This window comes from Schistocerca americana, chromosome 10, assembly GCF_021461395.2.
Source record: "Schistocerca americana isolate TAMUIC-IGC-003095 chromosome 10, iqSchAmer2.1, whole genome shotgun sequence".
Taxonomy (NCBI): Eukaryota; Metazoa; Arthropoda; class Insecta; order Orthoptera; family Acrididae; genus Schistocerca; species Schistocerca americana.
In genome coordinates, this window is record NC_060128.1 from 179,099,683 (window position 1) to 179,117,742 (window position 18,060).

General features: G+C 42.1%; 1 long non-coding RNA gene across 1 annotated transcript in view; it reads right to left on the bottom strand.

Moving 5' to 3' along the window:
* Positions 1-8,926: 8,926 nt before the first annotated feature.
* The window catches only part of LOC124552675, a 30,181-nt gene continuing 21,047 nt past the window's right edge, over positions 8,927-18,060 (bottom strand). The window contains exon 3 of the long non-coding RNA XR_006967951.1: positions 8,927-9,065. This is a non-coding gene — a long non-coding RNA (uncharacterized LOC124552675). The remainder of the gene's footprint in view (positions 9,066-18,060) is intronic.

Consider the following 18,060-nt stretch of genomic DNA (forward strand, 5'->3'; position numbering starts at 1 on the left):
GCAGTTGAATGTGATGAAAATGGTCATAATGATTCAGATATATCAGAAGAAATTAAAAGACAAAAATGCATAGAAGATGTAATTTTAATCAAAGGAAGGATGTGGTTGGTCTACCATCAGTGAATTCTACAACACTTTTGATGAATGATAAGAAACAACTACTCTTCCCTTTGGTATCTTGAGCCAAGCATGTAAGCATCTGCTTTAATCCACTAGTGTAATTTCATTAGCTGAACGTAATTAATTCAGATAATAACTTTTTTACTTCTAGGGGTATAATAGCGTATTTACTGCTTCAAGAATCAAAAATTTGAAACAGTTTGAATGGATGATACAAAATTGATCTATATTCCACAAATATAGAATTGCAGTTGAATGTGATGAAAATGGTCATAATGATTCAGATATATCAGAAGAAATTAAAAGACAAAAATGCATAGAAGATGTAATTTTAATCAAAGGAAGGATGTGGTTGGTCTACCATCAGTGAATTCTACAACACTTTTGATGAATGATAAGAAACAACTACTCTTCCCTTTGGTATCTTGAGCCAAGCATGTAAGCATCTGCTTTAATCCACTAGTGTAATTTCATTAGCTGAACGTAATTAATTCAGATAATAACTTTTTTACTTCTAGGGGTATAATAGCGTATTTACTGCTTCAAGAATCAAAAATTTGAAACAGTTTGAATGAATGATACAAAATTGATCTATATTCCACAAATATAGAATTGCAGTTGAATGTGATGAAAATGGTCATAATGATTGAGATATATCAGAAGAAATTAAAAGACTAAAATTCATAGAAGATGTTTAATCAAAGGATGGATGTGGTTGGTCTACCATCAGTGAATTCTATAACACTTTTGATGAATGATAAGAAACAACTACTCTTCCCTTTGGTATCTTGAGCCAAGCATGTAAGCATCTGCTTTAATCCACTAGTGTAATTTCATTAGCTGAACGTAATTAATTCCAAATTTTCCATTCACCTCCCACACAAGAGCCCTATCGTTCATGCCCCACACCGGTACCGTTGTGGCAAAGAGAAGCGACTTTAAAAGTCACTGAATTCCATATAATTCATAATGAACCGCAGGATAAGAGCAGAGATCTGAAATGCAAGCAGCAGTTATGGGACGAGATGTCCATTTACATAAAGGAAGGTTTGGGAAAGATGTTTACGCCATCACAGTGCGAGAATAAATGGTGAAGTTTGCTACGAACTTACAAGGGTGAAGTAGACAATAATAAGAAATCAGTGAGAGTACGAAAAGATTTCAGTAAGAAAAATTTGCCTAAAAGCATTGCTATTTCACCATGTTCATTCTCTTTATCTGGGAGTTAGTAACCAAGCAAATTTGATTTCACTTTGTATTTTTTGGTCCTTGCTTTCGGGTATTTTCATTGCTGGTAAGTGCTAACATTACTATGATGGAACAATACTTTCTTATGCAAAACTTCTTCCTAATGTATGCTAACAATTTGTATGCATGTGCATGCTAAGAATTCTTATACATGCTCGGCCTTATGAAGAATTTTGTCAAGGGTATGGACACAAATGCTAATGGTTTCATTTATCTACATGAAGTCTTCTCAGAATTAAGTGACATCAAACTGAAAGAAGTCATTTTTATTGGGCCATAAATTAGGAAGTTAATGCATGATAAGAACTTCAATGTAAAATTAAGTCAGTCAGAACTTGTAGCCTGGCATTCTTTTAAGGATGTTGTCGAAGGTTTCCCAGGGAATACACGAGCAGAAAACAGCGAAATATTAGTGGGAACTCTTTTAGAGAACTATAAAGATCTTGGATGCAGAATGTCACTAAAAATGCAGTTCCTTCATTCTCATTTTGATTTCTTCCCTAGCAATTTTGGGAACAATTAGTGACGAACACAAAGAGAGGTTCCATCTGGACATTTTGCGAATGGAAAGCCGCTATAAAGGTAGATGAAACCCTTCAATGTTAAGTGACTACTGTTGGTTTTCAAAGTGTGAAGGATATATATCCCACAGAAGGAAGTTGTCATCAAAAAGGCTCAACCCTCCACCATCAGCATTATCATCGAGCACATGAATTAGGCCCAGGACACTAGAGTAAGATAGTTTTATGGCATTAAGTATGTTATATAATGTCTAAATTTAGTGTAGACCACCCTAGTATCTGTTTTTAGATATACCGTAAACATTTAAAAACCTCCGTAACAAAAAGCCTCGATTGTCTTGGCGAAAATCTAACTGCATTTTCAGATTCAGCAAGTCCAAATTAGTTAGGTCCACCATGCCCAGAAAAAACTTTTTTTTAGCTGTATAGTGTAATTGGCACTGATTTTAACATTTTTCTGCAGCTCTTTCTTCATTATAGAAGTACACTGAATGAAATATGGGTCCTAGGTGAAATATTCATACAGTGAAGAAAGCCTTCAAAAAGCACTCCAAGAAGTAAAGAAATGCATCTCATTCAAAGCAGCATCCGGAATGTACCGGCTTCCCAGAACAACATTACAATTCCGGCTGAGTAATAAATATACCAAAACATCCCGTTGGCCAGCACCTGTACTGAGCAAAGAGGAGGAAAGCACCCTTGTTTGGTGAGTACTGGTTCCCCTGTAGCTTGACTCACTGACAAGCTAATTAACCCTTTGTGACAATGTGGTTTCATTTGAAGCCACCCATGATATTTTGACTTTGTGGCAAGAACACAGTGGCTACATTCGTAGCCACGCTTCTGGCTGTAGATGGTGCTGTCACCTGGAGATGAAAATTTGAATGTCAATATTTCTCAGGTGGTCGCAGTTAGCGATTCAAGTATAAGTGCCATTATTGTTTGTGTTGTGCTGGTTCTCTTCTTTTTTATTTGTGATTGAATTTGTCTTTGAAATGTAAGTTTCACACATGGAACAACTTCGTAATACTTTCTTATATAAGTACATGCTATATACAGGGTGTTTCAAAAATGACCGGTATATTTGAAACGACAATAAAAACTAAACGAGCAGCGATAGAAATACACCGTTTGTTGCAATATGCTTGGGACAACAGTACATTTTCAGGCGGACAAACTTTCGAAATTACAGTAGTTACAATTTTCAACAACAGATGGCGCTGCAAGTGATGTGAAAGATATAGAAGACAACGCAGTCTGTGGGTGCGCCATTCTGTACGTCGTCTTTCTGCTGTAAGCGTGTGCTGTTCACAACGTGCAAGTGTGCTGTAGACAACATGGTTTATTCCTTAGAACAGAGGATTTTTCTGGTGTTGGAATTCCACCGCCTAGAACACAGTGTTGTTGCAACAAGACGAAGTTTTCAATGGAGGTTTAATGTAACCAAAGGACCGAAAAGCGATACAATAAAGGGTCTGTTTGAAAAATTTCAACGGACTGGGAACGTGACGGATGAACGTGCTGGAAAGGTAGGGCGACCGCGTACGGCAACCACAGAGGGCAACGCGCAGCTAGTGCAGCAGGTGATCCAACAGCGGCCTCGGGTTTCCGTTCGCCGTGTTGCAGCTGCGGTCCAAATGACGCCAACGTCCACGTATCGTCTCATGCACCAGAGTTTACACCTCTATCCATACAAAATTCAAACGCGGCAACCCCTCAGCGCCGCTACCATTGCTGCACGAGAGACATTCGCTAACGATATAGTGCACAGGATTGATGACGGCAATATGCATGTGGGCAGCATTTGGTTTACTGACGAAGCTTATTTTTACCTGGACGGCTTCGTCAATAAACAGAACTGGCGCATATGGGGAACCGAAAAGCCCCATGTTGCAGTCCCATCGTCCCTGCATCCTCAAAAAGTACTGGTCTGGGCCGCCATTTCTTCCAAAGGAATCATTGGCCCATTTTTCAGATCCGAAACGATTACTGCATCACGCTATTTGGACATTCTTCGTGAATTTGTGGCGGTACAAACTGCCTTAGACGACACTGTGAACACCTCGTGGTTTATGCAAGATGGTGCCCGGCCACATCGCACGGCCGACGTCTTTAATTTCCTGAATGAATATTTCGATGATCGTGTGATTGCTTTGGGCTATCCGAAACATACAGGAGGTGGCGTGGTTTGGCCTCCCTATTTGCCAGACATGAACCCCTGTGACTTCTTTCTGTGGGGACACTTGAAAGACCAGGTGTACGGCCAGAATCCAGAAACAATTGAACAGCTGAAGCAGTACATCTCATCTGCATGTGAAGCCATTCAGCCAGACACGTTGTCAAAGGTTTCGGGTAATTTCATTCAGAGACTACGCCATATTATTGCTACGCATGGTGGATATGTGGAAAATATTGTACTATAGAGTTTCCCAGACCGCAGCGCCATCTGTTGTTGAAAATTGTAACTACTGTAATTTCGAAAGTTTGTCTGCCTGAAAATGTACTGTTGTCCCAAGCATATTGCAACAAACGGTGTATTTCTATCGCTGCTCGTTTAGTTTTTATTGCCGTTTCAAATATACCGGTCATTTTTGAAACACCCTGTATATTGCAACAATAATGAAAATCGTGTACTTTTTCTTTATTTACTCTGGTGGTTTCGTTTTAAACCACTGCGGCTGTAGGGGTAATATTAGAAGCTTATCTTCTTTTAATTTCAGTTTCACAAAATGTTTTCTCGCAAATTGAAGGATGAGGAGGTTCTGGCGTGTCTTTTAGAAGAAATTCCTTCTGATGTAGGCTCTGAGATTGACAGTACCAGTAATAATGTGAGTGATATTTTGGCTGAAGACAGTGATCTTGATTCACAAGTGCAAAGACCTACAGTTTCAGTTCTAAAGATAACATGCCACTAACAAGGTCTGAATTTTACATGGGCAAGGGATGACAGTACGATGCATTCTGTCGATTTTTTAGAGGAAGCTGGTATCAAGGGAAAACTGAAGGTGAAGGTATGCTGCCAGCCGATTTCTTTTTATATCTATTTGGGGACAATATGCTGGAACATATAGTAGTTCAGACTAATCTTTATGAGACTCAGAAAGGTAAGAATTACAGACCTCTTGAAAAAGGTGAACTCAAGGTGTTTTTGGCTATAAATATTCTAATGGGTATCAAACAACCTCGCGCATATCGTGATTGCTGGTCATCACACAACAAACTCGGATCAGTACAGTTCTTCACTTATGTCATTGAAAAGATTCAGCTGGATTTTATCTCACATACACGTAAATGACAATGCCCTTATGCCAAAAAAAGGGAATAAATGTTATGATAAATTGTATAAAATTCGACCACTAATAAATCAATTACTGACAAGGTTCAAAGAATGTTATGCTCCAACTAAGGAGCAATCTGTTGACGAACGCATGGTGAAATTCGAAGGGCAAATATCATTCAAACAGCATATGCTTCAAAAGCACACCAAGGGAGGGTACAAAATATGGGTCAGAGCTGACAAAATGGGATATATCTGCGATTTGAGGTATATACTGGGAAATCAGATGGTGCAGTGGCGAAATGTTTGGGAGAGAGGATTGTAAGAGATTTGTGTAAGGCTTAGAAGGCGAAAGATATCACATCTATTTTGACAATTTTTTTACTAGTGTTCCACTTTTGCAGACACTAAAACTTGATGGTATCCTAGCCTGTGGTACCATTAGGACCCACAGAAAAGGACCTCCTCCTCTGAAACTGGACAAAGGGTTGTGAAGAGGAGAAAGTGACTAGTCAGTCCGTTCTGATATGATTGCATGCATGAAATGGAAACATAAACATTACTATCAACAATTGACTTACCTGTAGCTTTGAAAGAAGTCAGTAGGAAAGAAAAGGATGGTACAATTACAAAAATACCTTGCCCAAAGATAGTGAAATCTTATAATTCAAACATGGGATGTGTCGATAAAGCGGACATGATGAATAGTTTCTATACAATTGACAGAAAATCTAGACGCTTGTGGCTCAGACTGTTTTGCTATATGATTGATATTTCTATTGGAAATGCATTTACATTCTTTCGACTAACCAAGCCGAATGGAAAGAAAAAGCTACAGGAATTTCAGTGGTGTCTTGTAGCTGGCCTTGTAGGATCCAGTATTTTCAAAGACAGTCCTGATTGCCCAAGCACATCATCTGAACCATGTGCCAAAAAGTCTAAAACTGTTGTTGCAGTGGAAAAACGCACAACAGAATCAAAACATCTACCAGTACATGGCACATCGAGGTGAAGTGTACACTGCAGCACAAAAAGTAATCCACATAGAAGCAGATGGACATGTTCTTCCTGCAAAGTTGCTTTGTGTTTATCAGCAGAAAGGTACTGTTTTGTGCCCTATCACGGAAAGTTTATGGTGGTGGTCTCATTTGAAGCCACTGAATTTAGTGTGCAGTTGTTTCACTTGAAACCACCCTGTACCTGCAGAAATACTGCACGAAAAAACATTTTTTTTCACATTTTTCCACAATATTGTATGAGCTACATCCTAATAAAACAAAAAAATTTTAAAAATAATTTTATTTATTTTGCATCTGAAAGGGTTAATTATTTCTGACAATATTCTTAATTATATTTTCAGGGGGATCTTTAAATGTGCTTGGAAGGGATTCCCACGGCGAAGACTAGATAGTCAGGCAAGTGTGCGAGAATTTCTTCATAACAACAAACATCCTAGTCCTTTTAAGGATGACACCTCTGGTTACAAATGGTATCCTGCCTTTTTAAAAAGGCATCCAGAAGTTTCTGTAAGAACACCTAAGGGGGCAACTGCTGCAAGTGCTTGTGTTAGTGAACAAGATGTGAGAGGATGGTTTACGTCCACCTCCTCAAGGAGGAAAATGTACGAGGGTCACTCCAAAAGAAATGCACACTATTTTTGTAAAAATACAGTTTTCATTCTGCACGTGTGAAAGTTTTGCAGTGTGTAGATACATCCTTCCCGCTTGTTTTCAAATTTAGTTCAACCTGTTCCCGTGAGTGGCGTCGTCACAGCATGTCTTCAAGATGGCTGCTACACTTGACATTCGTCAGAAGCAACGTGCTGTCATACAACTCCTGTGCTGTGAAAAGGAGACAGTGGGAAACATCCACAAGAGGTTGAAAAAGGTGTACGGAGATGCTGCTGTAGATCGCAGTACAGTTAGTCGGTGGGCAAGCAGGTTACGTGATGAAAGCAGGCACGGCAATATTGAGGATTGTCCTCGAGCGGCAGGCCTCGTACTGCACACACTCCAGACAATGTGCACAAAGTTAACAAATTGATGACTGCTGTCAGACGCATCACAGTGAACAAATTGTCACGCTACGTTGGGATAGGGGAAGGAAGTGTTTGCAGAATACTGAAAGTGTTGGCGTTAAAAAAGGTTTGTGCCAGGTGGGTTCCCAGGATGTTGACAGTGGCTCACAAAGAAACAAGAACAGCGGTATGCAGCGAACTTTTGGAACAGTACGAGAATGATGAATTTCTTGGAAGAATTGTGACAGGTGATGAAACATGGCTCCATCATTTTTCACCAGAGACAAAGAGGCAATCAATGGAGTGGCATCATGCAAATTCACCCAAGAAAAAAAAAAAATTCAAAACCACACCTTCTGCTGGAAAAGATATGGCTATGGTGTTTATCGATTCCGAAGAACTCTTGCTTGTGGACATCATGCCAAATGGAACCACCATAAATTCTGATGCATATGTGACGACACTGATGAAACTTCAAGCTCGACTGAGTCGTGTTTGACCACATCGGCAAAAGCAGAATGTTTTGCTGTTGCGCGACAATGCACGGCCACATGTCTGTCAAAAAACCATGGAAGCGATCACAAAACTCAGATGGACAACACTGAAACACCCGCCTTACAGCCCTGACCTGTCTCCATGTGACTATCACCTCTTTGGGAAACTTAAAGACTCTTCGTTTGGAGATGATGACTCCCTTGTGCACGCTGCCAAACAGTGGCTCCAACAGGTTGGTCCAGAATTTTACCGTGCGGGTATACAGCCGCTGGTGGCGTAAGGCAGTTGAGAAGGGTGGAAATTATGTGGAGAAATGAAAATATTGTTCCTAAAGAACATATCTACACACTGTAAAACTTTCAAACATGTAGAATAAAAGGTGGATTTAAAAAAAAAGTAGTGTGCATTTCTTTTGGAGTGACCCTCGTACTTTATGTACTGTCATGCCCGAGCCACATTTTCAATGGCGATGAAAGTAAATCTTGTGTCTCTATTGATCAGATCATTATTTATATGAATTCCAATTGCTTCTTTAATGAGGACGGTTTTCCTACCATATGTTGGCAGTGTGTCCTTTAAGATAAGCTGGCTGTTCAAGAAACTTGAAATAAAATGTGTCTTCCGCCCTCCAGCATGAGTGCAAACTATGCTGGGTTCTGTTAGATGACCTAGGTCTAAGGCCGGTATTACGCTATCAAATTTCTTTGTATAATCTTTCTGTCAAATGTAGCCAAATATTTGATCAAAACTAGGGCCTCGCTGTAGATTTGATCAAAGAAGTCACTTGTCTTCTGTTCATTGCAATGTGATATGTTACCACGTGGAGCGCTAGCATCGCTGCAGTGTTCTGTCATCTTTAGTGTGTTTGTAAACATGGCCGGAAAGTACAATTGGTGTGTGGCGTCTACCAGAAAATTTAGAGAGATGTATGAAGCTGATGAGGTGCTTTACAATGTGAGGCACCCTGATTATAAAAATAGATTACGAAGATTGGAGAGCTACAAAAATATTGCTGAGGTTATTAGCAGCGACATACGACCTGGGTGTACGGCTGAAGACATAAAAAAGGAAATTAATGGCCTCCGCACAAGTTACTCCTACGAGAAAGCAAAAGTACATATCGACATATTTCTTTCTTTTTATTTATTTATGCAACTAAAGGTTACATGTCACACAAATGATTAGCATTAATTTGTTCACTGCAGCGACTTTAAGCACACAATAATGCTTACGTAGCCTACAAGTAGTTTACATTATGTTCATTACTATTATTGCAGATACATAAAAGCAAAAGTGGAGCCAGTGCACAGGCGGCAAACACTCTGCAAGTGTACTGGTTCTACATGCTGATGTTTCTGGACCAGGCGACAGAGGCGGACGAGAGTGTCTGTAACATCGAAAGCACTGAAAGTGAAAGTGAACGTGCTACACCAACATTCGAAGAAATGTTTGAGGTATGTACATTTGTTTACATTTTACGTAACTAAATGTGAATATCTTGCCAGGGCAGTTTCCCAGCACCATTGTAAAATGTCTTAAAGTATTCTTTAACTGCTCCCCCATGTACTGGACATCCAGAAGCAGTTTGGCAAGCTCTTGGTTCAATTTGCTGTAGGTCCTCAGTGCTTTGTGTCTCAAGATTAAGTGCAGTCTCCTACTACAGCAGACACTGTTTCCTGACAAGTGTACAAGTGTTTTCTTCTCTCAGTTAACAAGTTGTACAGTGTGCAGGCAGCGAGTGTAATTGTGATAATTTTTTCTGGAGGCAGATTAATGGTACGTAGTAAGAAAAATCCTGAAACAACTTGCAAGAATGCCAAAGCTGCTCTCCACTAATCTTCTTCCTCGTGACAGTCTGTAATTGAAAACCTTCTCTTCTTTTGTGATTCCTTTTAAGGGGTATGGCTTCATAATGTTATAACTCGGAGGAAAAGCGTCATCTGCCAGTACTACCATTGGAGTTGTAATATTTGTGTTCCCAAGCTTCCTGCCTTCAGGAATGTTGAGAATAGATCATTCAATGAGACATTCGCATAGTTTGCTTTTTGAAAACACTCCAGCATCACCAACACGCCCATTAGTTCCTACATCAACATACAAATATTTGTCGGAAGCATCTACCATGGCAAATGATACTGTTGAAGGATATGTAATTGAAGAAGTGAGATCCACTAGCTTATGGACATTTAATACAAATATGCTTTCTGTCCATTGCTCCTATTGTGTTATAACAGTTTCACTTCTTCGAAATCCTCTGCAATTTGCTCCCACTCTCCTCTGCTTGTGGGTACCTGTTAATAAGATTTATGTATGTGCAAGAAGTATGTAACTAATGGCTTTTATCTCTTATTTTATAGCATGAGATGCAAGAGCCTGTCGCATGTAGCGAGGCACAGCCACAGCCACAGCCACAGCCCCAGCCCCAGCCCCAGCCCCTGCGTCAAGAGCGGCCTCCCACTAAAAGGAGAGAAGTCACACCAGACGTGGCAACAGACGTCATGGTGGAGGCCAGTAGGACACTGAAGGCTGTGGCTCATATGGTCAGAACTCTGCCCCAGCCTGTCCAAGAAGACTGCTACGGTACCCATGGCACCCACATTGCAGCAGAATTGCGCGAGATGGAAAATGTGGGTGGCAAGGAATTCACAACAGCAACAGTGCACGGTCTGCAGCGATATTTAATGGATAGGTGGGATTTGCTGCATGCGACATCTCAACAAGCACAACACCCTAATTCAGTAGTTAACCTTTCCTCCAAACCTCTCTCCCAATCCGAAACCTATGTCCTAGCCAAAGGCCTCACCTTCAGCCCTACTCCCAGATTCAACCAATCAGCCCCCGTCAAAGATTTACTGTCCTACACTCGTAGTCTCTGCTGGAAATATCACTTTGCCACGAAGAAAAATAATCCTAATCCTACTCCTAATGATCCAACTCCCCCAAGACACTATCCAAATTGATCCCTGCCTGGAACAGTTCCATCCTCTGTCACACCCTCTTCCTCAGAATCACCCTCTCCAAACTTTCCAGGAATTTCTCACTTCCAGGCTTGCCTCTCAAACCTTAATCCTACTCCCAACATCACCACAGCTGAAGCCCAGGCTATCCGTGATCTGAAGGCTGATCGATTTCCAGCTGACAGGGGTTTCCACGACCGTGGTACTTGATCGTTGGGAGTATGTGGCTGAGGGACTGCGTCAGCTTACAGACAACGCTACATACAAAGTTTGCCAAGGTAATCCCATTCCTGATGTCCAGGCAGAGCTTCAAGGAATCCTCAGAACCTTAAGCCCCCTATAAAACCTTTCACCAGACTCCATCAACCTCTCGACCCCTACCTTCTTCCTAAAATTCACAAACCCAATCATCCCGGCCGCCCCATTGTAGCTGGTTACCAAGCCCCCACAGAATGTATCTCTGCCTATGCAGATCAACACCTTCAACCCATTATATGCAGTCTCCCATCATTCATCAAAGACACCAACCACTTTCTTGAACGCCTGGAATCCTTACCCAATGTTACCCACGGAAACCATCGTCGTAACCATTGATGCCGGCACTTCCTTATACACAAATATCTTGCACGTCCAGGGCCTCGCTGCAATGGAACACTTCCTTTCACACCCTACCTAAAACCTCCGTCATTACCTTAGCCAGCCTCATCCTGACCCACAACTTCTTCACTTTTGAAGGCCAGACATACCAACAATTAAAGGGAACAGCCATGGGTACCAGGATGGCCCCCTCGTACGCCAACCTATTTACGGGTCGCTTAGAAAGCACCCACGTGATTTACGAACTGACATGCCTACACTGTGTAGCCTTCTATGTGGGAATGACCAGCAACAAACTGTCCATTCGCATGAACGGACACAGGCAGACAGTGTTTGTTGGTAATGAGGATCACCCTGTGGCTAAACATGCATGGCCAGCACATCTTGGCACAGTGTTACACCGTCCGGGTTATCTGGATACTTCCCACCAAGACCAACCTGTCAGAACTCCGGAGATGGGAACTTGCCCTTCAATATATACTCTCTTCCTGTTACCCACCAGGCCTCAACCTCCGCTAATTTCAAGTTGCCGCCCCTAATTTCAAGTTGCTGGCCCTCGTATCTCACCTGTCATTCAACAACACCTTTGCCTCTGTAGTTCCACCATCTCTGCCCAACCTCTTTGCATTTACATATGTCTGCCTGTGTCTGTATATGTGCGGATAGATATGTATATGTGTGTGTGTGTGTGTGTGTGTGTGTGTGTGTGTGTGTGTGTGTGTGTGTGTGTGTGCGCGCGCGCGCGCGCGCGCACGGAAAGCTTGAATATTCGTAATCTATATTTGTACTCAGGATGCCACACGTTATAAAATGCCTTATCAGCTTCATACGTCTCTATTAATTTTGTAGTTTCAGACACCAATTGATACATGCTATGTTAATAAAATAAAATAAAAATTGATCTTAATGAACTTAAAGTGTATTGAACATTTATTTACCTTCAGACATTAGTCCTTTATAAATTGCTTGACACGTTTCAGGTATTATTCTACTTAATGTGCACTGTGGAATTCGAGTGCTGTACTGTAAGCTAGAGTAATTTTCTCCTGTAGCAAGGAATCGAAGTGTTACAGTGAGCCAGTGTTCTACAGATATAGCAGTTCTTAAGTGAGTATTGTGCTTTGAGATATGAGGAATCACTTCACTGAGCACATACTGAAACGTATCTGCATCCATTCGTAAGTAATTGATGTACGACTTGACGTCCTCCACGTAACAAGTTTTGTTGAATGCTTTTATCGTCTTGTCATGAAACCCACGGCTTCGCCCAGGTACGTTTCCTTTTTTCCCCCCCACTTTTGTATCACACGTGCACACAGTGCAATTGTGGTACCAGCAACTGCTGCGGTTAATAACAATTTGTGTCAGCCATCTTGAACTCTGACGAAAAATTTGATGACTTCTAGCGCTGCGTCGAAGATCTTTGTCAAATATATTTGACGGAATATGGGATCACATCTTTGAACAAATCTTTGACAAAGGAATTTGATAGTTTAATACCGGCCTAAGGAGACCAGGGATATATACACTCCTGGAAATGGAAAAAAGAACACATTGACACCGGTGTGTCAGACCCACCATACTTGCTCCGGACACTGCGAGAGGGCTGTACAAGCAATGATCACACGCACGGCACAGCGGACACACCAGGAACCGCGGTGTTGGCCGTCGAATGGCGCTAGCTGCGCAGCATTTGTGCACCGCCGCCATCAGTGTCAGCCAGTTTGCCGTGGCATACGGAGCTCCATCGCAGTCTTTAACACTGGTAGCATGCCGCGACAGCGTGGACGTGAACCGTATGTGCAGTTGACGGACTTTGAGCGAGGGCGTATAGTGGGCATGCGGGAGGCCGGGTGGACGTACCGCCGAATTGCTCAACACGTGGGGAGTGAGGTTTCCACAGTACATCGATGTTGTCGCCAGTGGTCGGCGGAAGGTGCACGTGCCCGTCGACCTGGGACCGGACCGCAGCGACGCATGGATGCACGCCAAGACCGTAGGATCCTACGCAGTGCCGTAGGGGACCGCACCGCCACTTCCCAGCAAATTAGGGACACTGTTGCTCCTGGGGTATCGGCGAGGACCATTCGCAACCGTCTCCATGAAGCTGGGCTACGGTCCCGCACACCGTTAGGCCGTCTTCCGCTCACGCCCCAACATCGTGCAGCCCGCCTCCAGTGGTGTCGCGACAGGCGTGAATGGAGGGACGAATGGAGACGTGTCGTCTTCAGCGATGAGAGTCGCTTCTGCCTTGGTGCCAATGATGGTCGTATGCGTGTTTGGCGCCGTGCAGGTGAGCGCCACAATCAGGACTGCATACGACCGAGGCACACAGGGCCAACACCCGGCATCATGGTGTGGGGAGCGATCTCCTACACTGGCCGTACACCACTGGTGATCGTCGAGGGGACACTGAATAGTGCACGGTACATCCAAACCGTCATCGAACCCATCGTTCTACCATTCCTAGACCGGCAAGGGAACTTGCTGTTCCAACAGGACAATGCACGTCCGCATGTATCCCGTGCCACCCAACGTGCTCTAGAAGATGTGAGTCAACTACCCTGGCCAGCAAGATCTCCGGATCTGTCCCCCATTGAGCATGTTTGGGACTGGATGAAGCATCGTCTCACACGGTCTGCACGTCCAGTACGAACGGTGGTCCAACTGAGGCGCCAGGTGGAAATGGCATGGCAAGCCGTTCCACAGGACTACATCCAGCATCTCTACGATCGTCTCCATGGGAGAATTGCAGCCTGCATTGCTGCAAAAGGTGGATATATACTGTACTAGTGCCGACATTGTGCATGCTCTGTTGCCTGTGTCTATGTGCCTGTGGTTCTGTCAGTGTGATCATGTGATGTATCTGACCCCAGGAATGTGTCAATAAAGTTTCCCCTTCCTGGGACAATGAATTCACGGTGTTCTTATTTCAATTTCCAGGAGTGTAAAATCCCGTGCCAGTGTGGGAAATTATACATTGGCCAGACTTGTCACACTGTTTAAGATAGATGTGCTAAACAAATGTCACACCAGACTGGCTCAGCCAAGAAAGTCTGCTGTGGCTGAACACCTTGACATGGGACACAGGATGAACTACAGAGAGACAAAGATCCTTTTGTCCGCTTCCACATACTGGGACTCCATCATTAAGGAAGCAGTCTAAACTCATACAAATGATGAACTGATCAATAGAGACAGACAGGATTTCAACTCAGCAAGGCACGGGAACCAGCAGTGGCAGTTCTAAGGCATCGTCGGCTGCAGTCTAATAAATCCGAGTTAACACGGACGGAGTATCAAGTCTGCACATTTCAACTGGGCGCCAATACTCTGCCAACACACACGCTGTGCCGCTATTTGTGGCCGTGCTTTTCCTGCGTCGCGAATGAGAAGCCCGTGGCCCATTTGTACGGTAGGGGCACTGGAGGTCGCCACGCTCTACGATTCGTCCATGATGACATTATAGCGTTAACCCTTGGTGCCTGCGTTTCTCTAGCAAATCTGCATATATATTGGCGAGCCATTGCAGCAACACGTCAGTCAGCACCTGAAGACGACGAGCAACTGTCTATTGCACAGCTTCCACAATGTTATCCGCCGCGATGCCTGTGAACTGATGAAGCAGTGTCCCTTTCTAATGAAAATCTGAACATTTCAAATCCACAACATGTAAGAGTGAAGAAGGTAGCCAAGTTCATCAAGAAGAGATGACACACAAGATAAGCCTATGCCTACAATAAATAAAACTACAACCAAATGTATAAACGAAGGCTTCTGTGGCCAGAAATGGCAAAAAGGAAAGGAAAGCATCAAGTGGGACGAGTCTAATTTGTTTTAACCTCAAGGAAGAGGAATGACCTGCACAAGAAAAAGGTAAAAATGAAGGAGGATGCCATGAAACAGAAAGAAAAACGAAAGCAGGAAAGAAGAAAATGCAAAAGCAAGCTAGTGAACAAATTAAGAAGAAGAACATGAAGAGCGATACTACCATTCCGACAGAGCTGACATCCCAAGCTATGTATTCAGAGGTTGAGAATGCTCCAGCTGCTACGAGTGGTTGCATAAAGAATAGAAAAAGAGTTTCGTCGAAAGTACAAGAAGTGTTTCTTCCAAGAAGGGATATGAATGTAACAGCTGTAAAAAAAACTTCCCCACTCTACATGTATCCCCAGTGGGCATCAAATACATACCCCAGATGATTCAGATGATCAATTTTACATCTTTTTAAGCAACTTATTTCATATGGAAAATAAAGAAAAAACTTTTGTTACTTTAATATTCTAATATGTTTTGTGTTAGAATTTTACTTCAAGCAAGGCAAGTCTACATATACATCAACATCTACAGGGATACTCTGCAAATTACATTTAGGTGCCTGGCAGAGGGTTCATCGAACCACCTTCACAATTCTCTATTATTCCAATCTTTTATAGCGTGTGAAAAGAATGAACATCTATATCTTTCCGTACGAGCTATGATTTCACTTATTTTATTGTGGTGATCGTTCCTCCCTATGTAGGTCGGTGTCAACAAAATATTTTCACATTCTGAGGAGAAAGTTGGTGATTGGAATTTTGTGAGAAGATTCTGCCGCAACGTAAAATGCCTTTCTTTTAATGATGTCCAGCCCAAATCCTGTATCATTTCTGGGACACACACTCCCATATTTCGCAATAATACATTACATGCTGCGTTGCTTTGAACTTTTTCGATGTACTGTGTCAGTCCTTTCTGGTAATGATCCCACACCGCACAGCAGTATTCTAAAAGAGGACGGACAAGCCTACAGTAGGCAGTCTCCTTAGTAGGTCTGTTAGATTTTCTATGTGTCCAGCCAATAAAACGCAATCTTTGGTTCCAATGTAAGTTGTTTGTAATTGTAATACCTAGATATTTAGATGAATTTACGGCTTTTAGATTAGACCGATTTATGGTGTAGCCGAAGTTTAATGAGATCCTTTTAGCACTCGTGTGGATGACCTCTCACTTATCGTTACTTAGGGTCATCTGCCACTTTTCACACCATTCAGATATCTTTTCTAAATCTGTTTTTCAGCTTGTTTTGATCTTCTGACGACTTTATTAGTCGATAAATGACAGCGTCATCTGCAAACAACCGAAGACGGCTGCTCAGATTGTCTCCCAAACCATTTATATAGATAAGGAACAGGAAAGGACCTATAACATACCTTGGGGAACACCAGAAATCACTAAATCACTTCTGTTTTACTCGACGACTTTCCGTCAATTGCTACGAACTGTGACCTCTCTGACAAGAAATCACAAATCCAGTCACATAACAGACGATATTCTATAAGCACGCAATTTCACTACGAGCCACTTGTGTGGTACTGTGTCAAAAGCCTTCCGGAAATACAGAAGCGATCTGAAATCCCTTGTCAGTAGTACTCAACACTTAATTTATTGTACAAACAGGTTCTTAAAGTGCCAATAACTGGGTGGTTTAACCTATATTCTATGCATTAATTGAGTTTCTATAAATGTCTATATTTGTATCATTAAATATGACGATGTTATGCCAAAACATTAGACTTTTGCACATTCTTGATAATAAATCTGTCTCTCAGTGCATTAGTGTTGTATTAAATGATTCCTGCACTTTCAAAACTTTGAGGCCATTTATCTCATTATTGGCATTTTTCCATTAACGCTGTTATTGCTCCTAAGTACTCAATTGTCGATCACCTAAACTCCCACAATATTCTCAACAAAAGTTCTTTTGGGTTTTGCGCTGGTCTTTGTACCAAACGAGCAATATTCTTTTAACAATCAAGTTTTGGAAGCCATCAACAACAGAATGACACTAGTAGATATTTTCTGTAGTCTCCCAAAAGTCTTGAATCACGTAAATCATCAAATTCCTTTGAAAAAGGCTGAGTTTTATGATTTAGCAGGAACTGTTGGCATGGAGCTACAATATCTAAAGGATCAAAAGAAGATTGTAACACAGAATGGAGATTATGCTTCAGACGTGTGGGGCACCTTAAGTTTCAGTGTACCACAAGACTATTTTTGGTCCACAGCTATTTCTTTTTTTCATCAATGACCTGCCCCTTTGTTCTGATTAGCAGAACAAGTTTACCCTTTTCACACATGATACCACAATCCCCATTGGCAAATTGTCAGAAAATAGTTTCTAACAAACTGTGAACAGTTTTCGCTGAAAACTGATTTACTTAAAATGGTCTCACTCACAGCAGATAAAACTGATCATAAGAGGTTCTATACACCACAAAGAAACCTTGAAGAAATTGACACCCACAGAAGAATAGCTGCAGAAATTGAGAAAAAGAAACAGGAACAGGAAACTTACCCCATGCATCCCCTGTTTGGACACAAAGTACAAAGACCTAGGCTGAGCTTAAGAAAGAGCTTAACACACACGACATCAATTCTGTCAGCACTTGGAACTCGTCAAACAGACCTTTGGCAAGGTTCATTAAGTGAAAGGAATAGGGAAGAACATTGAAGAGGAACCTGTTGCAGGCTGGGCACAGAAGGCTCAAAGCCGACAAAGGACACGAGTGTCAAGACACAATGGAACCTAAGGATGTGATGTTAAAACACTGAGGAGGAATTATTCGAGTGTGGCGACTTACAGGACACACATCCCCTGGTCTGCAGAAAGCTGCTCTATCCTTGCACCACAAACTATCTTTATGCAGCAAGTGATAAAGCCATCAAAAAACTGCGGAATTTTCGAGCTTGCAGTCCATTTAATAGAAAACCATGTGTCTTGCTGTATTATATTATTACTTTCAGTATCTAGATTACTGTAGAGTATTTTTATTCATCATCATGCAT